The 20,657-nt window shown below is 42.4% G+C and overlaps 1 protein-coding gene and 1 pseudogene across 2 annotated transcripts in view; both read right to left on the bottom strand.

Moving 5' to 3' along the window:
- The window catches only part of MEGF10 (multiple EGF like domains 10), a 171,847-nt gene extending 152,405 nt beyond the window's left edge, over positions 1-19,442 (bottom strand). The window contains exons 1-2 of one of the 2 annotated variants that reach the window (XM_023196958.2): positions 19,155-19,442; positions 10,242-10,292 (exon numbers count right to left, since the gene is read on the bottom strand). The gene's annotated coding sequence lies outside the window, so the exon portion shown is untranslated. The remainder of the gene's footprint in view (positions 1-10,241; positions 10,293-19,154) is intronic. The other variant, XM_023196968.2, reaches the window with a different exon arrangement.
- Positions 7,810-8,711, bottom strand: LOC111529939 (annotated as a pseudogene).
- Positions 19,443-20,657: the final 1,215 nt, after the last annotated feature.

The following is a 20,657-nucleotide window of genomic DNA, read 5'->3' on the forward strand; positions in this document are numbered from 1 at the left end:
ACAGAGTTTCAATTTGGGATCATGAAAAAGTTCTGGAGATGGATGGTGGTAATGGTTTCACAACAGTGTGAATGTACTTAAAATGCCATAGAACCATACATTAAAAATGTATGGTATGTTATGTGCATTTTACCACAATATTTCACAGTCTAAAAGCAAGCTAGTATTAAGGAGTAAGTAACAGATATCTGCCCAAAAGGTGAGAACTCTTGTTTACTTTTTTTCACTACTCATCTGCATGATTAAGACAGATATTCATGAATTCTTCCATGGATCACAAGGACCACACATGGACTGCAACAGAGTTGCTAGGACTTGAAAGTGGAAGGAGGGAAAACATAACAACAACAATGTGATCCTGTGTCAGCGTGGTCTCATCACCCCCTTCTCCTCGGGCCGGTGTCCCAGAATTTTACCTCTCAGTGCTGCAGAGCTCTAAAACAGATGACAAGAACTCCAGAACCCACACACAGAAACCAAAATCGAGCAATTTAACTTTCTCTTAACTTTAAGTACACGGAAACCAAAAGGGCATCAAGCATTTTGAAGCTACTGTGCAATGTCAGAACTCCAGCTCTCAATGACAGCCTGCCTGAATTCAAACTTTGACTTGCTTGTTGAACTTGGAATATCTTAGGGATCTGGACCTGTTTGTGTTCCTTACTTTCTCAGAAAAGTTCTAAGGAATTTGAGGTTTTAAAGGAGCTGTCTTTCTCAATTTCAATTCTTATTTCTCCAATTTGGATTTTCTAGGTCATAACAAAGTCACTTTGCTTTTGGGTTTTATTTTTCTCCTCTCTCGTAATTGCTAATGAAGTTAAGATTACAAAAATCAATGCTTCTTGAGTACAGAATGCAGATCTCAAGCCCTCCTGGCGGGTACTCCCACAGACCAGTTGTTATTTATAATACCTATAGGGAGAAAAGAGCTTAAAAGATCAAGTCATGCTGCACTTCCCAACAAAGCAGGCCACAGCTGTACAACGGACTGTGAGCAACTGCTTCATGAGGGGACAGCGAGGCTTCTGTTTTCCTACAGGGTCTGCTCAGGTCATCGCATGTGGCATGGATTAGAGTCCAAGGCTCTATTACCCCATGGAGAAGGACCGGGGTTTACACGCCACACTCCTGAACCGAAGCTCTGTGCCATCAGGGTCTCTTGGCAAACAGAAAACAGACTTTACAAAACTTTTTAAAGCCAACAATTTCCTTTTTTTTTTTAATTTGTAAGTTCAAAATAAAAGAAGACAGCAACATTAATTTTTATACATGTTCACAAAGATCTATCATGGTGGGGTGGAAGAAAATGCCTCCATCATAGATAGAAGAAAGTTTGGATTTGGTCTGAAGTTAGTGAAATTTTGAGACTATGCTAAAGATGTATTTGAAGAGACATATCTGTAGAGTTCTTGAGGCTGTGCCCTCACCATGAGCCAAGGTAGAGGAAGAGCACCCAGGGAAACAGATATTAGATATTAGTACTCATCCTCCAAATAAACGCTTTCAGTCACACAGTCTTATAGCTTCCATTTGGTGTGCAGCTCCGTGACCAGGTGAAACGGCTAGCCCAGGCGAAGCTGGGGCTCTGCTGTAGCTTCTGCCAGTGATGAACCCTTGCCCACTCCATTTCCATTACTCAGCTGCCACCCCAACACCCCAGATATGGCCCCAGAGGCTCCCTAGTCAAGGGTTGGAAAGGGCCTTTTTGATCTCTTTGTCTTGTGAAGAAAGAAACTGAGGCACATAAGAGTTTTCTCAGGTGTCTAACATCAAATGGTGTGGCAAAGCTACAACTCAAGGCAAGATCTTTAGGTCCCAGAGCCAGTATTTTTTTTTTTTTTTTTTTTTTACAATTCTGGGTTATCTAACAGAACTCTAGGGGAAAAGTGTTCTTCTCTAATCCTGGAAGCATTTTTTTATTGTTGTTTCATTCAAGGCCATGCCAAAGCAAAACAAACAAACAAAAAAAAACATTTTCATAGATTAGTGACATTGGCCTTGAAATCTGCATCACTGTCAATGCTTTTCATTTGCTCCAGGATTAGAAAACATTAAAAAAAATTACCTCAAGTTGATGCAATTCTAAAAGCAGGCAGCTAAGCTTGACTCATGAGTAATGCTGGAATCTCAAACTCGACTGATTCCACCACCCCCCACAACCCAGCATAAAGTATCTTTAAGATAAAACTTGAACTGAGTCAATGAAGCGAAACCTCCTAAAAGCAAGTCTCTCCTCAAGTAGCTCCGCTTCGCCTGGACTTCTTTCCTCTAACCATGGGTTCCCCATTGGGCCTTCAACAAGGAATCTGAGGCCCAGCGCTAACCACCCGCGAGCATCTTCGCTTAGCTGCCAACAATGCTGGGCCACAGTGAATGGATGGGACGGCCACTGCACATGGCTCTTTCTTCTGGGGCACAGCAGTCAGAGCCAAGCCGTGAGGCCCAGTCCCCTCTTCATTTCTGTAAGTGCACCATGGAAGAAGGGCACGGTGGTTCCCAGCATACACTAAAACAGTTTTGCTCTACCTGGGGTTTGACTTATGCTGGATCCAAATCCTAGACACAGATTGGGAAGCTGCTTGTTCTTTTTAAAGAACTGTTCCTTAGAACTCAGTGACAAACCTTGCCTGGCTTCCACAGACCTTTCTTCACTCACTAACACTTTGCTCTGAAAATCTGCCTGTCAGGACTTGGTCGCCGTCCTTCTCAGCAGTGACATATTTACCATTAAAGGAAATGGGGCACAGTCAGCCACTAACCCATGAAAATGCTGTAGTCCCTCTTTATGTGCCAGTGAATGAATCCACACACCACCGGGGCCCTAATTACATGGCCTCATTTTTGCAAATAGCGCAACCTGGTCAAGAAATGAAAAACGATCTTCCAAATTCTCCAGCTAAGCAGAAAACTCCTTAGGTTAAGCTATAAGAAACCCTCCTTGGGTGAAGAGTTAATGTCTCAGTTAATGCCTGCCACACCTAAACTCTAGAAAAAGCCAGAAAGATCAGAGTCCTGTCCTTTAGGGACAGAGCTACATGTAAGCACATGCTTGAACTTCTATAAGCAGATTTAGGTGATCACTTTCCGAAGATATTTGGCTTTCATAACAATTCAATATAATTCAATATCTTCAACCAAAGAGGATTGTGCAGGGAGATGACAACTGGACCTAGACAGTTAGCTTATAGGATATTCATAATCATAAAAATCAGATTCTATAGCAGCCATGGACTTCAGTGAGGCACTCTAAACCATCCCCAGTGGCTGCACAAACAAAACTACAAAGCATCATTTACATACTGCCTTGGAAAGAAAGCAAGGGACTTTTTTTTCCAGCCCTAGCTTGGCAGAGCTCCACATCACAAGCTTTTTTGTTTCTGTTTTTGCTTTGTTCTTTTTTTTAATGGTGGAAGAAAAGTGCCTTTGCTTCAGGTTGGCCTTCACCAAAATAAAAGTGGACCACCTGGCTTAGCTAAAGTGAGGAACTCTCCGCACCTGAATCCTTGGCTGGGCTCAGGCACAGTCGTCATTCTTCTGGAAGCAGGATCTCTTCTCCTGGGTGTAAGGAACCACCTCACATGTCTACTAGCCCAGGTGAAGTGTTTCCTCACTGGCAGGCCTCTGCTGCTCAGCCTCCCCTCACACTTTCAACCCCTCCAATCTGGGTGTGTCCTATGGAAACACAGCTATGAGGCCAATTGTTCAAAAACGAAAAGTCTGAAGTACAAACTGTCCAGGCTCTTTCTTTACCTCATATTCTCCGACGATGGTTCTCACTAACTTTTGATCTATTTCACTGCTCATTAGCACTTCCTCTAGAGGAAAAATGGGTCTTGGGGGAATTTTAACCAACCAATTTTGTAACCTTTTGGCCTCACTAATATATGGCAGGAGATGAAGTCAACATTATCCATTTAAATGAGTATTAGGACTGTGAGTTAGGTTCAGTTTATCATGTTATTCTTAGGTCATCACAATTCTGAATAATCTTGAAATTAGGTCCACAAATATTCTTTTAATGCCTTGGTCTGCTCAGGCTGTTAACAAAATACCATAGACAGGGTGGCTTAGCCAATATAAATTTATTTCTTATGGTTCTGGAGGCAGGAAGTCCAAGATCAAGTTCCTAGCCAATTTGGTTTCTGGTGAGGGCTCTCTTTCTAAATAGAAGACAGTCGCCTTCTCACTGTGTCATCACATGGCAGAGAGACAGCAATCAGTCTCTTCCTCTTCTTTTAAGGGGACCAACTCCATCAAATTAGGACCTCACCCAACAACTTCATTGCACCTTAATAACCTCCTAAAAGCTCTCTCTCCTCACATAGTCACATTGAAGGTGAGGACTTCAATAAATGGATTAAGGGGGTGGGAAAGGACACAATTCAGTCAACAGCTCTATGCTTAATCATTTAGGAGTAGAAAGGAAAATAAAATTCATTCTATCTGCTCAAGGAGCTTACATTCTACAATCAATTTATGGTACAGATTGAAGGGCCCTCAAAGCTTATGCAATGTCTTTACACAAGCTCCAAGGCATCCTTCTTAATATACTCATAAGAACACACCTCCAGGCCAGTTGCAGTGGCTCACCCCTGTAATTCCAGAGCTTTGGGAGGCCTAGGCGGGTGGATCACTTGAGGTCATGAGTTCAAGACCAGCCGGGCCAATATGGCAAAACCCCGTCTCTACCAAAAATTACAAAAATTGGCAGAGAGTGGCGGCAGGTGCCTGTAGTTCCAGCTACCTGGGAGACTGAGGTGGGAGAATCACTTGAACCCAGGAGGCAGAGGTTACAGTGAGCTGAGACCATGCCACTGCCCTCCAACCCCCAGCCTGGGCGACAGAGGGATACTTTGTCTCAAAAAAATAATAATAATAAACAAAAAAAGACATACATCCTGATAGTTGTTCTAGTTGGTTATTTCATCCCAGTTCATGGAAAGAGGCATAGAGGTACAGAGAGCTGAGGAGGCCCATGGCCCTTATGATACGGTAACACAAAGAAATTAAATTCAAACTCTGGCTTTCTCCAGAGGGAGACTAGATGTGCTAAGTTCTTGTCAGGACTTGTCAGGTTCTCTCAGGTCAGGATGCTTCAAAAGACTTCTTGATTCAGAGTCTAGAAGGAGCATTATCTAGAAGTTTCTGCCCAAACCAAGACCAGGACTGTGATCTTTTGGAAAGAATTTTGCAGCTTACCTGAATTAGGAAGGCAGAGTTTGTATGCTAATTAATTCAACAAGTTCAATGTCCCAAATCATACAGCATATTAAAGAGAGCTCAGACCTGAGACACAATAAGCCAAGATTCTGAAATAGATTCACTCCATTAAAAACAGAAGGGACCAAGACAAATCCTTGAGTAGAAATTAAAAACTCAGATACAAAAAACAAGAAAGCCCTACTGAGCATTTGCTACATGCCAGGTACTATCCTAAGTCCTTTTCATTTATTTTCTCAATTAAACTTCATAACAGCTCTGTGAAAAAGCTACCATAATTATCCTCTCTTAAATTATAAGGAAACTGAAGCATAGAGTAAATGGCTCATGGCCATACATTCAGTTAACAACAATCAGAAGCCAGGATTCAAAGCCAAGAAATCTGATTCTAGGACCTATGCCCCACTACATTCTAACACATCCACCCCTTAACTTTTCAACTACATTTGTCCACTGGACATAGAAGTCAGTGCTTGAAATGTGTACTAGAATGCAACTCCAGGAGGACAGGAAATGTGTTTGATCTTAGATATTGCCCTGTCCCTAGCATAGAAGATTGCATGGAGTATAATGAGGGCTTAATCAATATTTACCGAATAAATAATGATGGGTTGTGTTACAATTAGTGAAATTACTGCAATAGTCTCCTTATTGTCTTCCCCATTTTATTTCATTTTCTATTCTTATCATCAATGATAAGCCTTTGCTATCTACCGCCTGGTGAATTTAAGCACTGGCAGCCAGCTTTCCACGACTTCTATGCTTGGCTCCAACCTTATTACTTTTTTTTTTTTTTTTTTTTTTTGAGATGGAGTCTCACTCTGTTGTCCAGACTGGAGTGCAGTAATGCAATCTTGGCTCACTGCAACCTCTGCCTCCTGGATTCAAGCGATTCTCTTGTCTCAGCCTCCTGAGTAGATGGGGTTATAGGCACACACTACCATGCCCAGCTAATTTTTGAATTTTAGTAGAGACTAGGTTTCACCATATTGGCCAGGCTGGTCTCAAACTCTTGACTTCAAGTGATCCGCCCACCTTGGCCTCCCAAAGTGCTGGGCTTATAGACATGAACCACCGCACCCGACTCCAACCTTATCTCTTGATATTCCATTATACAAATCCTTTAGTCTGGCCATCCCTGCTTGTCCTTGCCTATACTCCTCTCCCTCCCCAGGGTTGTTCATTTCTGCCACTGGGGTACTCTCTCCTTTTCTGCGATTACATGAAGCTCACTTATCTTTCAAGGTCCCGTCTCTTCCAAGAAGCCTTCTCTGGTCACCAAATCTGGTGATCCTTTCTTCTGAGATGGATTCACTTGGAACAGATTACCTGCTTCCTCCTCCTTTCCTTTCCTCATAAACAGACTGGCAAGGTGCTGAAGGCTGCGTCTTGCCAGTTTTGATATTCTCCTCAGCATGCAACAAAGCCTTGCCTCATAGCACACACATGACCAGGGGTCAACTGATCTATACGGATACATCTCACCTAAATGCAAACATCTGCTGATTTTTTGAAATAACTTTTTTAACCTTTAAAAAATTCATATAACCAAACATTCATCATTTTAGCCCTGTTGTGCAACCAACATCACCACCTAGTTCTGGAACCTGTCCATTGCCCTAAAAGAAAAAGCTATTCCCATCAAACAGTTACTCCTCCTTTCTCCCTTCCCCTAGACCCAGGAAACCACTAATCTACTTTCTGTCTCTGTGGAGTAGCCTCTTCCAGATATTTTATATAAATGAAACCATACAATATATGGTCTTTTGTCTTTTTTCACTTAGTATAACGTTGCTAAGCTTCATCCATGTTGTAGCATGCATACTTCATTTCTTTCCATGACTAAATAATATTCCATTACGTAAATATATCACATTTTGTTTATCCACTTATCAGTTGATGGACATTTGGGTTGCTTCCACCCAAAATAATAGTTTTGGCTGTTGTGAATAATGCTGCTAGGAGCATTTGTACACGAGACATTGTTTGAACACCTGATTTCAATTCTGCTGACATCTTACCAAGGAAAAACAAATTCATTCACTAGCAGCCTCATCCTAATTCTATAGTTAAGATAAATAACTTTTTGTTTAGTAACATACTATCTTAAAATACATTTATGCTTATAAGTAAATTTGGCTGTTTTGTATTCCAAAATATTGTAAATTCCTTACAGTTTATGCCTTCTATCAGAGACTACATTTTCTAACATCTGCATTTAATTAATAGAATCTTATTTAAGCATCTGAATGATTCTTTCATAAGAAGCAGACCTGATTCCTGGATGTGTTAATTATTCTTCCCTATTTTAACATTATTTGGTGTTAAATAATAATAACTAATACATATTGAGCATTTACTATGTGCCTACCACTATGCTAAATGCAACCATCTTTGAAGTATATGCTATTATCTTTTCACATTTGATGAAAAGAGGCTTTAGAGAGCTTGAGTAGCCTGCCCAAAGTCACCAAGATTTCAGTGATAGAGAAGGGATCCCAGCGCAGGTTGTCATACCTCATACGGTAAATGACAAGGTCAGCAACAGACCCAGAACATCAGAATCTTGTCTGTTAACCCACAACTTTCTTTTTTTTTCAGGCTTAATTCACTTTATTTTTCTTGTATAAAAACCCTATGTTGTAGCCACAGCTGGAGCCTGGGTCCGCTGCACAGAGACCCTGGTGTGGGTCTTGACAAGGTGGTCAGTGAATTCCCGATAGGGAGACTTGGTAAATACAGTCTCCTTCCAGAGGTCAGGGGTCAGGTAGCTATAGATCTTAGAGATGGCATCAAAGGTGGCCTTGGCGAAGTTGCCCAGGGTGGCAGTGCAGCCCTGGGCTGAGGTGCGGCAGTCATCGATACCAGCCATCATGAGCAGCTTCTTGGGCACAGGCGCTGAGACGATGCCAGTGCCCCTGGGTGCAGGGTTGAGGTGCACCAGCACAGAGCCACAGCGGCCTGTCACCTTGCAAGGGATGGTGTGGGGCTTGCCGATCTTGTTCCCCCAGTAGCCTCTGCGCACGGGGACAATAGAGAGTTTGGCCAGGATGATGGCCCCACGGATGGAAGGCGGTGGCCACCTCCCTGGAGCACTTAACACCCTGGCCAACATGGCCATTGTAGTCCCGGATAGCAACAAATGCCTTGAACCGGGTGCCCTGGCCAGCACGGGTCTACTTCTGCACTGGCATAATCTTCAAAACCTCGTCTTTGAGAGAGGCCCCCAAGAAAAAGTCAATGATCTCAGATTCCTTAATGGGCAGAGAGAAGAGGTAGATCTCCTCCAGGGACTTGATCTTCATGTCCTTGACCAAGCGGCCCAGTGTGGTGACGGGCATCCACTCCTTATCCTCGGCATTGTCTCTGCTAGCTCCGCGACCTTGGCCCCGGCCCCGGATGCCACTGCCGAAACCTCCGCGGAAGCCACCGCGGTTCCCCATCCCAGGGCCACCAGGGCCTCCGGGCACTGCACCGGCGTCATCTGCCATTTGGTCTTTTCTCGGAGAGGAAGCTAACCCACAACTTTAATCACATGAGTTTGTGTAAATCAACATCGAACTTGTAAGTCCAACGGCCAAAATGAAGGGTACACATTGAGTACTCAGACCTCTCAATAGATGTGCTGCACCCATTTCAAAGCGAAGGGCCCAAACTTTCTTTCAGAAAGAAAAAAAAGCTCCTATTTTCTCCATTTGAGTCTACCAGCTCCATATTATAAAAGCAAGCTGGAATGTTCTATCAGTACAATGACTCATGACTCACTTTGGTGTAATGTATGCAGTGCCACATTGGATGGATGGCAACGGTCTTCTCAAGAGAAAAAGGACAACAGGTTGTTCTGGGACTGGAAGCATGGTCTTGCAGGTATTGCTCCTGTGGCTCACTGAGGAGTCAGGAAGTGTCAGTGGAAATGAGTGAGGGAGGTAAGCCAAAGACTTCACCCCTCATATCAACTCATCCCAGTTACAGAAATTGGAGGGAAACAAAGCATTCTACAATTAGACTACAAGAGAGATGTCATCCAAAGGTTCAGGAAAACATCCATAATCTGTAGAGTCTTCTTCTGATTTCTCCTGACAGATTAAAATGAATGGGAGGAGGGTGGAAAGTGGGAATGAAAAGATTTGCTACTTGGCCAACTCGGAGGGGTGCATTTGTTTTAGATTCTAAAGAGTGGGGCTCTGCTAACACTATTGATCTCTTAGGCACTGGATTCGCTGCCTAGAGAAGTAAAGCAATCACCTATGATGGTGCTAATGCATTGTGTTCTGACACACAGCTCTCTGGCTACAGAACTAAGGGTGAATTGATGGGTATTTAAAGCTCTAGGCCCTCCCAGCTGCACCAGGATTCAAATTATGTGAGAGTTTCCAGTTTTCCATCATGATAGATTCTTAATTCTACATTAAACATGGAGCTTTAATTTTTGAATTTTTTATTGAAGTATAAAATGCAGACAGAAAGAAAAGCCATAAATCAAAATTGAACAGGTCAATAAGTTTTCACAAACTGAATATACACATACAACCAGTACTCAGATTAAATGCAATGTCAGCATCCCAGAAGTCCTTGTTGGGCAGGGCCCTTATTCTGACACAAAACTAAGTCCCATTAAGCATCCTATGCCTACAAAATCATTTAGTATTATATGTACTACTTGGGACACAAACAAAAACAATAAAAGGGACCATTTAACTTTCCTATTTTTTTTCAAAAAGTGCTGCACCTACACAGAACTTCAAGGATAGCACAGTATTCAGGCCTTGAAGCACTGAGGGCAAGCCTCTCTATATCACACAAATGGGGAGCCAAATGAACAGGCCTAATGGCAACAAATTGAAAATTAATGAACTAATCAGGAGGGTGTTTAGCACAATCCTTTTGCCACCCACGAAGTCTCCCCTTCCCATTCTCCACTTCAAAGTCATCTATATCATTGGCAAAACCATTTAGTAAAGAAGAAACAAAATGTAAGGCGGGGGGAATGAAAACATAATGAAGAAAATAAAGCCACTTGCCTCTCTGAAATCCACTTGCTCCTCCTTCTTTAATGGATTTGCAATGATAATCTATAATCAAGGTACAACGACAGACTTAATTACTAGGAGCTCTAAGTGACCTCAAGCAAATCACATATTGCCCTCTCCTGGATACAAACCTCTTATCTCAGAGACAAAAGGATTCCTACTGGCCAGTGAACACCAGCTGCCTAACACTTGGTGTAAATGGGCTCTCCAGAACCTATCACATCCAGAAAAGGCTTTCCCTGTTCTGCCTCATTCGTGTCTGTATTCTGTGCCTAACTTAAAAAAAAAAAAGAAAAGAAAAGCCACCTACGAGTATCCACAGGAACTAGGAACTAAGTCTCCCTTTGAAAGAAACCCAGAGGCAAAGGCTGAATGAATGACATACTTTTTCATAAAGGGAGTAATCAGGCTAAAAGAACAATCCTGTGGAAAAAGTCTGCGACCTTTGCAAAGGCTGTGACCTTGAATTTGAATCTTCTTCTGACACAAAGAATGTAAGCAATTGTTGGGCTTGGGATTAGATCTTTACAGGAAGTTTGCAACCCTTTCCCTCCAGGGCTAGAATCCAATTTGAAAGTTAGGGGTGAAGGAGGGTATCTAAATGGCATCTGGAGAGTCCCCATGCCTCATAACTGTCCAAACTTATCAATAACTTTCTAATGGTGCTCATTGTATTTCAAACTCAAAAAATTCTTAGCTTCAAAACAGTTATCTCGATGTGGAAGGGAATTATTAATATATCATATACACAGTGACCATTTCCAGGAACACAGAATTGTTCTCTGAAGTCATAGACCTTGATTTAGGCAGGCTTTCAGATCAGGTACCTTAGATGAGCCTGGAGATTCAGGGAGCCTTTTTTATTTTTAAAATCAGTAATAAAATCCTGCAATCAGATAAGTTCTGCAATCAGTGTGACGCAGTAGAAAATAATTCTTCCTTGGCCAAAGATCCACTGGCTTTCTGACAGACTTGTGTTCCCCCAACGCCATGTCTGTAGCTCCAAAACCAGAGGATTTATGATGCTTCCTCGGAATTACTTTTTTCCTTCCCAAATCCTACCTCTGACACATTGCTGCAAGTAGTTTAACTGTGGAAGGCCTTGACCTCCTTTCTTTGTCTCTCTGATTTAAGTGTGTCTGTTTCCTTGGGGCTACCAAGCTCAGTTGGACGGCTGGCCGCAGCAGAATGGCACATCAGCCAACCCCTGAACAATGGGTCCCTTTCTCCGGCTGTCACATGAACAGCGTTGTGTTACAGCCATTGTCCCTTCAAGTAGAGAGGAGAGGCACGGGTTCTCACAGACCCGCTATTCTCTGTGACCCCCTCTGGCCAAGTCACTAAAATTTAAAAACACACAAAAAAGGCATGCCTTTTGAATGGGGCACTATAAGTCTAACAAGGAGTATCATGCATATATGGGCCACCTGCACCAGTACACCTTGTTAAAAATACACATTCTGGGACCCCACTATGCACCTACTGAATCAAAACCTAGGGAGGAGACAGTATCTGCAGGTGATTCTTGTGCCTCTAAAGTTAGAGCACAGGGTAAACACGCCTCAAGCATTTCTAACTTCACTCATGGTCTGATTTTGCACATCTGTTTAAGGAACCAACTGAAAGCAGGGAGGATACTGGAAGGACAAATAATTTATACCGTCAAATCTTAGTGTTGGGGGAAGAAACACCTGGGAAGAAGATAGGTGAGAATGATGAGGGCTTCAGACGACAATAGGAATGTGGGGGTGGGTCATCAATGAGCAAGAGAGAAGGAATGCAGGGACAGCAGGACAGCGCTAAAGCCACCTGATGGAGTTGGTAGCCTTCAGAAAAAGATGGGCGGTAAGAAAGTGGCAATGGTAGATGAACTGTTAGAAAGCAAGGATGTTTCATGTTTAGTTTTAAGTGTTAAGATATGAACACTTTCCATAGTCCCAAACCTTAAAATTCTACTACTCAAGTCACACATTTGGTGGCATTTTATGAAGTGAAGGTTATTCGTGGTTGGGTGGGTGGCTCCGGATCATCTTTAAGCTTTTCAAGGGAAAATATGAATTCAGATCAAGGTGACACTAGAAGAAATATGAGCCCTGTCTCCGTCTCTGGCCCCAAGAATCCCATAGTGGTTGAAAGGAAGAACAGTTTTCTCATTTTTACACCTTCTCATGGAATAGGGAGGAAGATTTCTAGCCAACTTTTACTTGAATCTCAATAGGTCTCCCTAATCTCATCTAGTTTCCATAAAATAACTGCAGTATAATGGGAAGGGTTCCTTTAACGCAGATAGTACTATGGGGATGGGCAGGTCCCGTAAGTGCCTATCATAAAATGATTCTCAAATGTAAGCTCACCACTACTGAGGAATGGTTTAATCACTATTGCTTGACGATGCCTTGTAAATTCCTGCCACCACATGTTTGCTGAGCCCATTCCCCCACCTAAGATGCCCCATCCATTCAAATCTCTCCGTCAAGGTCCCACACTGCCAGGAAGCCTCCAGTGAGCTCTTGTGGCAGGTCTCAAAACTGACACTTGGCTCTTACTATGCCCAGGCTTAACCTGCTTAGTTGTATTTTTTTTTTTTAATTGTTGAGGGTACATAGTAGATGTATATATTTATGGGTTACATGAGATATTTTATACTGGCATGCAATGTGTACTTTTTAAATCTGTTTTTTACTTAAAGGCGAGAGCTTCTTGGTAATTACACATGGTATTTATCCCTATGCCCTACACTGCTAGTAAATATCTGATAAACGACCAGGTACAGTGGCTCATGCCTGTAATTCCAGTACTTTGAGAGGCTGAGGCGGGCGGATCACTTGAGGTTAGGTGTTCGAGACCAGCCTGGCCAATATGGTAAAACCTTAGCTCTACAAAAAATGCAAAACTTAGTCGGGTATGTTGACATGCACCTGTAATCCCAGCTACTTGCGATGCTGAGGCAGGAGGATCGCTTGAACCCCAGAGGTGGAGGCTGCGGTAAGCTGAGATTACGCCATTGCACTCCAGCCTGGGCGGCGGATCACTTGAGGTTAGGTGTTCGAGACCAGCCTGGCCAATATGGTAAAGTAAATCTCCAACCTATTACTTTTTTAAAGAACCAAGTCACATCTTTTTATCAATTCTTCATCCAAACTCAAGTACTTTTCTCAAGATGTCAATAGGGGTGGATCTTTAAATTTTTTTGTTTTGATTGTAGGATTAGTCTTCTGTGCTACCAAGCAAAAATTTCGTAGTTCTATTTCACTCTGTGAGGAACAAGTTAAATTTGTGTGATTTGGTTTTCGATTTGCCATCAAAAAATTATTTCTTAAGAAAAGACAAAATTCTTCAGCAGAAGGTATTCAAAAGATCCATCTTGGGAACCACCACCTGTGGCTATGTTGAGAACCAGCCAAATCTGTACAGCTCATCTGGGTCAGACGAGACGTTAATGACAAGGTACTTAGTCATCCTCTAGGATGTTCCCAACGATAAGATGTTTTTAACAGATGCTAATATCCTGTACATGTACCTATCAAGATGAAGTTTTCCATACTGAAATACTGTTTTCTTTGTCTTAGAAGTGGGAAGGGGTACAATTTATTGCCCTCTGAGTAGGAAATTGAGGTGGTTAAATGCCGTACATAGTTTCTTTATCTAGGAGTATAAATTACTAGAAATGAAATGAGAGGAAATTGCTAAAAATGAACAACCATAATAAGAGGATGTATTATCACATTCACACTTTCCAGATTGGCTAATGCCACAGTTTGCATTATCAAATAACATCCACACAGTGACTTGCTGTTCCACAAATAAAGTTCTGTAAAGTAAAATAACATTGGTTTGTACCTTCTTTTTTCCCTCATAGTATGAGAAATCCTTTTATTAAATGCTCTAAATTAGTCCTCTGCAATAACTATATTTAAAAAGAGTTAGAATGATCATGGTGAACAATAATCTAAAATGGTAAAGAGAGGCAAAAGATAAATTAAAAATTTCAAGACATTCAGATATGAAGAATGAATGAATAACTAAATAAAGAGATTAGGAGACCAGTTAAAAGACTTCCAAAGGTTGGCAGAAAATGATACAGGTTTATACTAAACTAGAAAAAGTTCATTTCAGAAACAAAATTTTAAAAGAAGACAAATCAACAGAACCCAGTGAATCTTACATTAATTCTTAAAACTAAACTATTGAAACCAGATACTGGGTACACACCCTTAAGAAACTGAGAGCATAGGCAGTCCTCAATATTGCTTCGTTTGAAGTCCACCAATGTGGATATTTGTACTACATCTATTGATGCTACTACCTCCCTGCCCTGTGTTGACACTCAGATGCCAGCCAATGAATGAACTTTTTTCATTTTTATTTTATGGTGCAGCTGCCCATAAGCCAATAGTTCAATTTTTGCAGAATCACCATCCTTGTCATTACCCGGAGAATTATTCATACACTTATTCAAATGTTATTGCATATTTTCATTATTACAAAAAAGGGAATGGGAAATGGGAAAATTAAAAGCCTAATAGTAATTATGAGAAGTGTTTGTCTCATAAACTCAAGTAAGACAAAGGTATAAGTTATTAGATATGCCAAAAATGGCAAATCTTTTCATCTGAATCAGACATTTATTGAACTTGAACTGGTCAACTGTTGTTGAAATGAGGAGAAAATAACCAAAATTGTGGAAAGTTTAAAGAAAGAAAAATTAGAAAAAGGAGTATACAGTGAATGCTGTGTCTAAATAGCAAGGCATAATTAGAGATTTCATAGTATATTTGGCTCTCTAGGGCCAGAATCCCTTATAATATGTAGGCTTTTATATGATCTTCAGACCTATTTTCAGGAATGTGTCTTTTCAGGAAAGAAGGAAAGACAGTATTGAACCAGTCACCATGTTTCTAATCAAAAACGGAGGCAGAAGTGTTTTATAAATGGAAAAGCACAGAGCAAAGTTGGTTATTTTTATTGGCATTGGCACTTCCATTCCAGTGCTCTGACACTGTCATTCCAAAAACCAAACCAAAACCACCCTAAAGGATAAGCTCAGTTCTTCATTATACGTCCTGCAATAATGTTCAACATATAACATTAATTCAGTGACATTTGGTGTTTCATAAGTCCTCCTTGGATATTTTGTCTTGTCCTTTTCCACTCCAAGTTATTAATTATTATTATTATTTGAGACAGAGTCTTACTCTGTCACCCAGACTGGAGTGCAGTGTCATGATCTCAGCTCACTGCAACCTCTGCCTCCCAAGCTCAAGTGATTCTTGTGCCTCAGCCTCCCAAGGAGTTGGGATTACAGACATGTGCTACCACTCCCGGCTAATTTTGGTATTTTTAGTAGAGACAGGGTGTTGCCATGTTGGCCAAGCTGGTCTAGGACCCTGGCCTCAAGTAATCTTCCCACCTCAGCCTCACAGTGTTGGGATTACAGTCGTGAGCCACCATGCCCAGCCCCACTCGAAGTTATTAACTCCCTAGGCTATGTCCAGCCAAATTGGAAATTCCCAACTGGCTTTTCCACACCCTTCATATGTATACAATACTGTCCCAACCACTTTATATGCTAACAAAATGTGCGAAGAAAATGTTGACTATCTATCATTCATCCATTTACTTTTCTCCAACATTCTTTAGGCATTTATTACATAACTATGTAATGGGTCAGTCACTTGTATAAGAGCTTACAATAAGGAATGATGAACTCACCAATCTGTTCAGGATAAACATTCAGGTAATAAACATGGCTGATACAATGTGATAGATGCTATATTAAAGCTATCCACAAGAATGGGAACTTACATGAGATATCGCTAAGTTTATGAGAGAATTGAGAGAAGCTTCAGAGGGAAAGTCTTCAAAGGGATTTGAATAGTGTCTTAAATGATGAATGGGTGGTAAGTAGTTGGTTAGACAGGAAAGAGGGTCAAAGGCATTGTCAGCAGAAGGAACAGCACACACAGCTGGGTCATGGAAGAGTGAGAGTGCACAACGTATTCTGAGACAGTAACAAGATCAAGATCAGTGCGGGCTGGAGAGCTGGGGACCAGAGAAGCAGAAAATAACCCTAAGAAGTGCTGCAAAGGCGGTCTTGTGTATCATGGTAAGGAGGTGAGACTTACAAGTCAGTGTTTCTCCAAATGTGATCTGAGGTCACCTCTACCAGGTTCACTTGGAGATCTCAAAATGCAGACTACTGGCCCTTACATCTGCGGTGAAGCCCTGGAATCTATATTTTCAACATGCACCCAGGTAACACTTACATTCACCATTCAGAGAGCTGCCAAAGATTTTTAAACAAGGGAGTAACATGATCAGATTTGCATTTTAGAAATACACTATTAGACCAAGCAGACAATCCCAAAGAAGGTAAATTCACTGCTGCTAAATGAGCATGTGACTTGGGTTTTGCATTAGAATCACCTGGGTAACTTGTAAAAATGCAGACTTCTCACAACTCACAGAAGACTTACTACATCTAAATCAAGGTAGAAGAGGTTAAGGTTTATATAGTTTGAACCATACAAAATTGCCATTTATTTAGGTCAAAAATGGTCAAATATCAGCAATTCCTCATAGTTCACTCTAATATTTTAACAAATCTCCCCACTTCATGCTTCTGGCATAAACCAAAGTTTGAGAATAGTTAGTGAAATACAGACAGCGGTAAATGCTTTTCCCTTTTCATTAATTATCGATGTTATTACTTTGATTAATATGCAAAGATGGAAGTAACATAATTTATGTACCTAAAACAAAAGTTAAAAGAGGGGGTTCAAAAACAGCCAACAATGAAGTAAGGCAGCTAATTTAAGGATTTTGGAGCCAGAAGGAACACTGGAGATTATTCCACTCTTTCCCCACCTCTCAATACAAGTTTATACATAATAAAACTGATGCCTAAATGGAGAAAAGCAATCTGCTTGAGGTCATAGGGAATATTTTGTTCAATTTCTCAATGACATCCACTTTTAATGTGCTCTTAACGTGCATTTTAATGGGTATGGAAATTGTGTGGCTAAAAATCCTTGGGATTTAATCTATAGAGTGCTAGGTCACACACTTGAAATGGCAGGAGGCACATAAAGCCAATACTCATACATAGCCATTTTTAAAATATAAAACCTAAAACAGTGCTTGACATGTAATAGATGTTTAATAAATACTTACTGAACAAGTAAGTGACCTCTAAAAAATAGGTTAAAGAAAGTGTATTAATGCAAAGGATTTCCAAGGAGGTATACAGGCTGTGAACTGAGTGTAGAATTCCCACCTCCTCACCTGTTCCAAGTATCCATGACCCACCACCCTATAAATTTCAGCTCTGCCACATGCACCTTTATTTTTCCTATTGAAACTGCCACAACAAAAGAGCAATACAAAGATGATGTCTGAGCTAAGTTTGACAATAGGTGGTAGTGAAGCTTACAGATGAGCACAGCCTTCAAAGTCCATCCAAATGGGAATAATAGCTAACACTTACTGACAGCTAATAGAAGCTATACTAGAGGGATACAACAATAGTTAATGCTAGCTATACAATAATAATAGTAGCTAATTCGTGCCTACTATGTGTCAGGCTTGTTAGTCCTTCACATGCATTAACGTATTTAATCCCATTAACAGTCCTCTGATGTAAGTGTTATTATTATCATTTTGATTTTACAGATGTGGATAAACAGGTTAAGTAACTTACCCCAAAAATCACACAACTGGAAAGTGGCAGAGTTGTGAGCTGAACCCAGGCTGGCGGGTGCCCAGAGTTTACCAACTGAACTCTTTGACCTCTCAGTGGTAAAATTAAAAGTTCCCTGCAAGCTGACCTCTTGGAGCACTCATGTTAGGAAGACGACATTTCTGAATAATATAAGTTGGCCCCAGTCTTTTTGTCCGTAAGGAATAAAGCATTTTTATTTGGGAAACCTATAGACAAAGGGAGTCCCAGGATATAAAGGAGTAAGGCAAGAACCAAGAAGAAATGTCATTCTCTTCTGCCTTGGCACAGCCTGGTTATCACTGACTAAGAACAATAATAATGGCTAATGTTGGCTAATAAAATCTCCAGCTTCGACTTCCCCCTAAAGAATGTGGATCCTTGCACGAGCATATTTTCTGAAGCAGCAGCAAGATATTGCCATCATTCATTTACTCAGTAGTGTCACTAAGGAAAATACTTCCAGAAAGAAAAATAAGGACAAAACACTTCCCTAAACCAGGCGTAAAAGTCCTCTAACAAAGGAATTTAAACGAAAAAGGTAACACCGGATTTATCTTTCTTAACTATCACTTGAAAAACCGTCCCTCCCAGCACTCCCTAAGGAGCCAGGCATACTGACAAGGCCCGTTTGGTCTAAGACTGCGACCTCACACCCCTACTGATCGCTGAGAACTCAGGAAGGGGGAGCATCCCGCCAGCCTAGAGCGTTATCTGCACAATCTGAATACCAAGGACTGGAGAAAGAGAAGTTTAGAAAAGAGTGAAGATCCCAGAGAGGAAGTTCAACTGACCTGGAAAAAAGGGCCCAGCTGAAACTGCCTTTCAACCTCAGTCCGATTCCCCACAAATCTCCCTACAACCAGCTATATCCCTCGGCAAAAGGAAACAAACACAGGCAAGGCAATACACGAGCAGGAATTATGCAAAATAAAATGCGTAATGAGGATGTCTCTCCATCAAAAATACTCCAAGATTTTCCTACACAATCCCATGTAACAAAACCAAATGCAAACAATAAACCCTTGAAAAGCCCATGAAAAACGCAGACTGAGCCCATCTCGCCCCAACCTCACGTCGCACCCGGGTACCCTGGCTAAGGAAAATGTGTCCCCCGCCCATGAGAAGCTTTTCGGCGTCCGGCCAAGGTCCAGCAGCCGCCCGGGTTGAGTTTGCCCAACTCTTACCCAAGTCCAGAGATCTTGAGAATCGCAGCGCAACCTTCTCTCCCCGGTCTTCACCCAAAGCCAGGCAAGACACAAAATCTGTTCCAATCAGCGCGGTTATCGTCCAAGCAGTGTCCCAGAAGAAAGCGATCTTTGGGAGTCTTCTTTCAGGAGTAAAGGTGGAGAGGCGGGAAAGAGGAACGTCTCAGTGCGTTCCCAGTCCCCCAGTTTTGCGCACCGGGCAAGTACTTGCCGCAAACTTGAACAAGGTTTTCTCTGTCTGGCCCGAGATGCTGGGGGGGGCGGGGGGGTAACCCGAGCCGGGGCCGGGATTCGAGCAGTTGCCGCTGCTGCAGCTGCTGCTGCCGGGGCAGTGGCCGCTGGGGGTTTGTCGCTTGGCGCCGCGCTCAGTCCCTAGCGCAACACGCAGGATCTTCCCGGCCCGACTCCTGCACCCCGTTCGTGAGTCGCCCCTGCCTGACCGGCTTCCACAGCCTGGTGGGTGACCTGGCCAAAGGCCTGGACGCGAAGTTAGCAAATGTTGGGGTCACCGCAGGGGGTGACCGAAGGGGTGTCAGAGTGAGTGCCCGCCTGATTCCCAACCCACGTTGGGTGCGAGTCCCTAGTCAAAGTCCCTGGGAGGTGTTCTGGACCCTCTGTAAGGATTTGTGGGACGGTGGCCGCGCCCGAGTGGCCAACTGGATCGGACGGCGGGTCCTCAGTGGTGTCTGGGGAGAAAGCGCAAACGTGGGACCCAGAAAGGATGGTGATTAAGCCGTGCCAGAGAATGTGATGCGGCAGCAAAGTACATGGAAAGGTGAGGCGGGGAGGTGAAGGCAGAGGGTGGAGGGAGGGATAGTCTGCTTTACCAAGGCGGGGCGGAGAGAAAACTCCCGGGACGCGCAGGAAAATCCCCCAGGTCCTCCGAGGCCTCGCGCGGCGATTTCTTGGGGAATGGCTCCCTCTGCCGACTCGCCGAGGAGGCCCCGGGAGGCCCAGTGATGGAATGTTCAAACCATGAACGGGCTCTTCCATTTGTGGGTTGGACAGGACGTGAATTCTGGAATCTACTTCTCTGTCTGTCCATCTTCCTCTTCCAGACTAAAGAGTTTTCCAGCTTTTACAGGACCCCAAAAGATACAAATCTGATTGCTGCAAAGTTCTTTCTTATGTCGTTGAATTCTATCCCCCTCTCCCCACAAAAAACAAAAACAGGCTTGTGCCCCACAACCACTCCAGATAATCGTCTCCTACCAGGCTTCTCTTCCTCCTATTAATAACAACTCTTTCTTTTTGGAGAGACTTCAAGAGCATTCGCGTCCCTACTCAATAACCCTCCTGGAAAATAGTACAGACTCCATATTATGTTTGAGTGAATAAATGAATGGAATGAATGAACATAGATATGTTTGAAGCCCCTCGCCATCCTCTTTACTCACCCTGGAAACACGCAGGGGAAGACTATTTTGGTGTTTGTTTGTTTGTTTGTTTAGCAGTCATCATTGCCCCTTCTCTGGTAACAGT

This window comes from Piliocolobus tephrosceles, chromosome 4 (genome assembly GCF_002776525.5).
Source record: "Piliocolobus tephrosceles isolate RC106 chromosome 4, ASM277652v3, whole genome shotgun sequence".
In the NCBI taxonomy this organism is placed as follows: Eukaryota; Metazoa; Chordata; class Mammalia; order Primates; family Cercopithecidae; genus Piliocolobus; species Piliocolobus tephrosceles.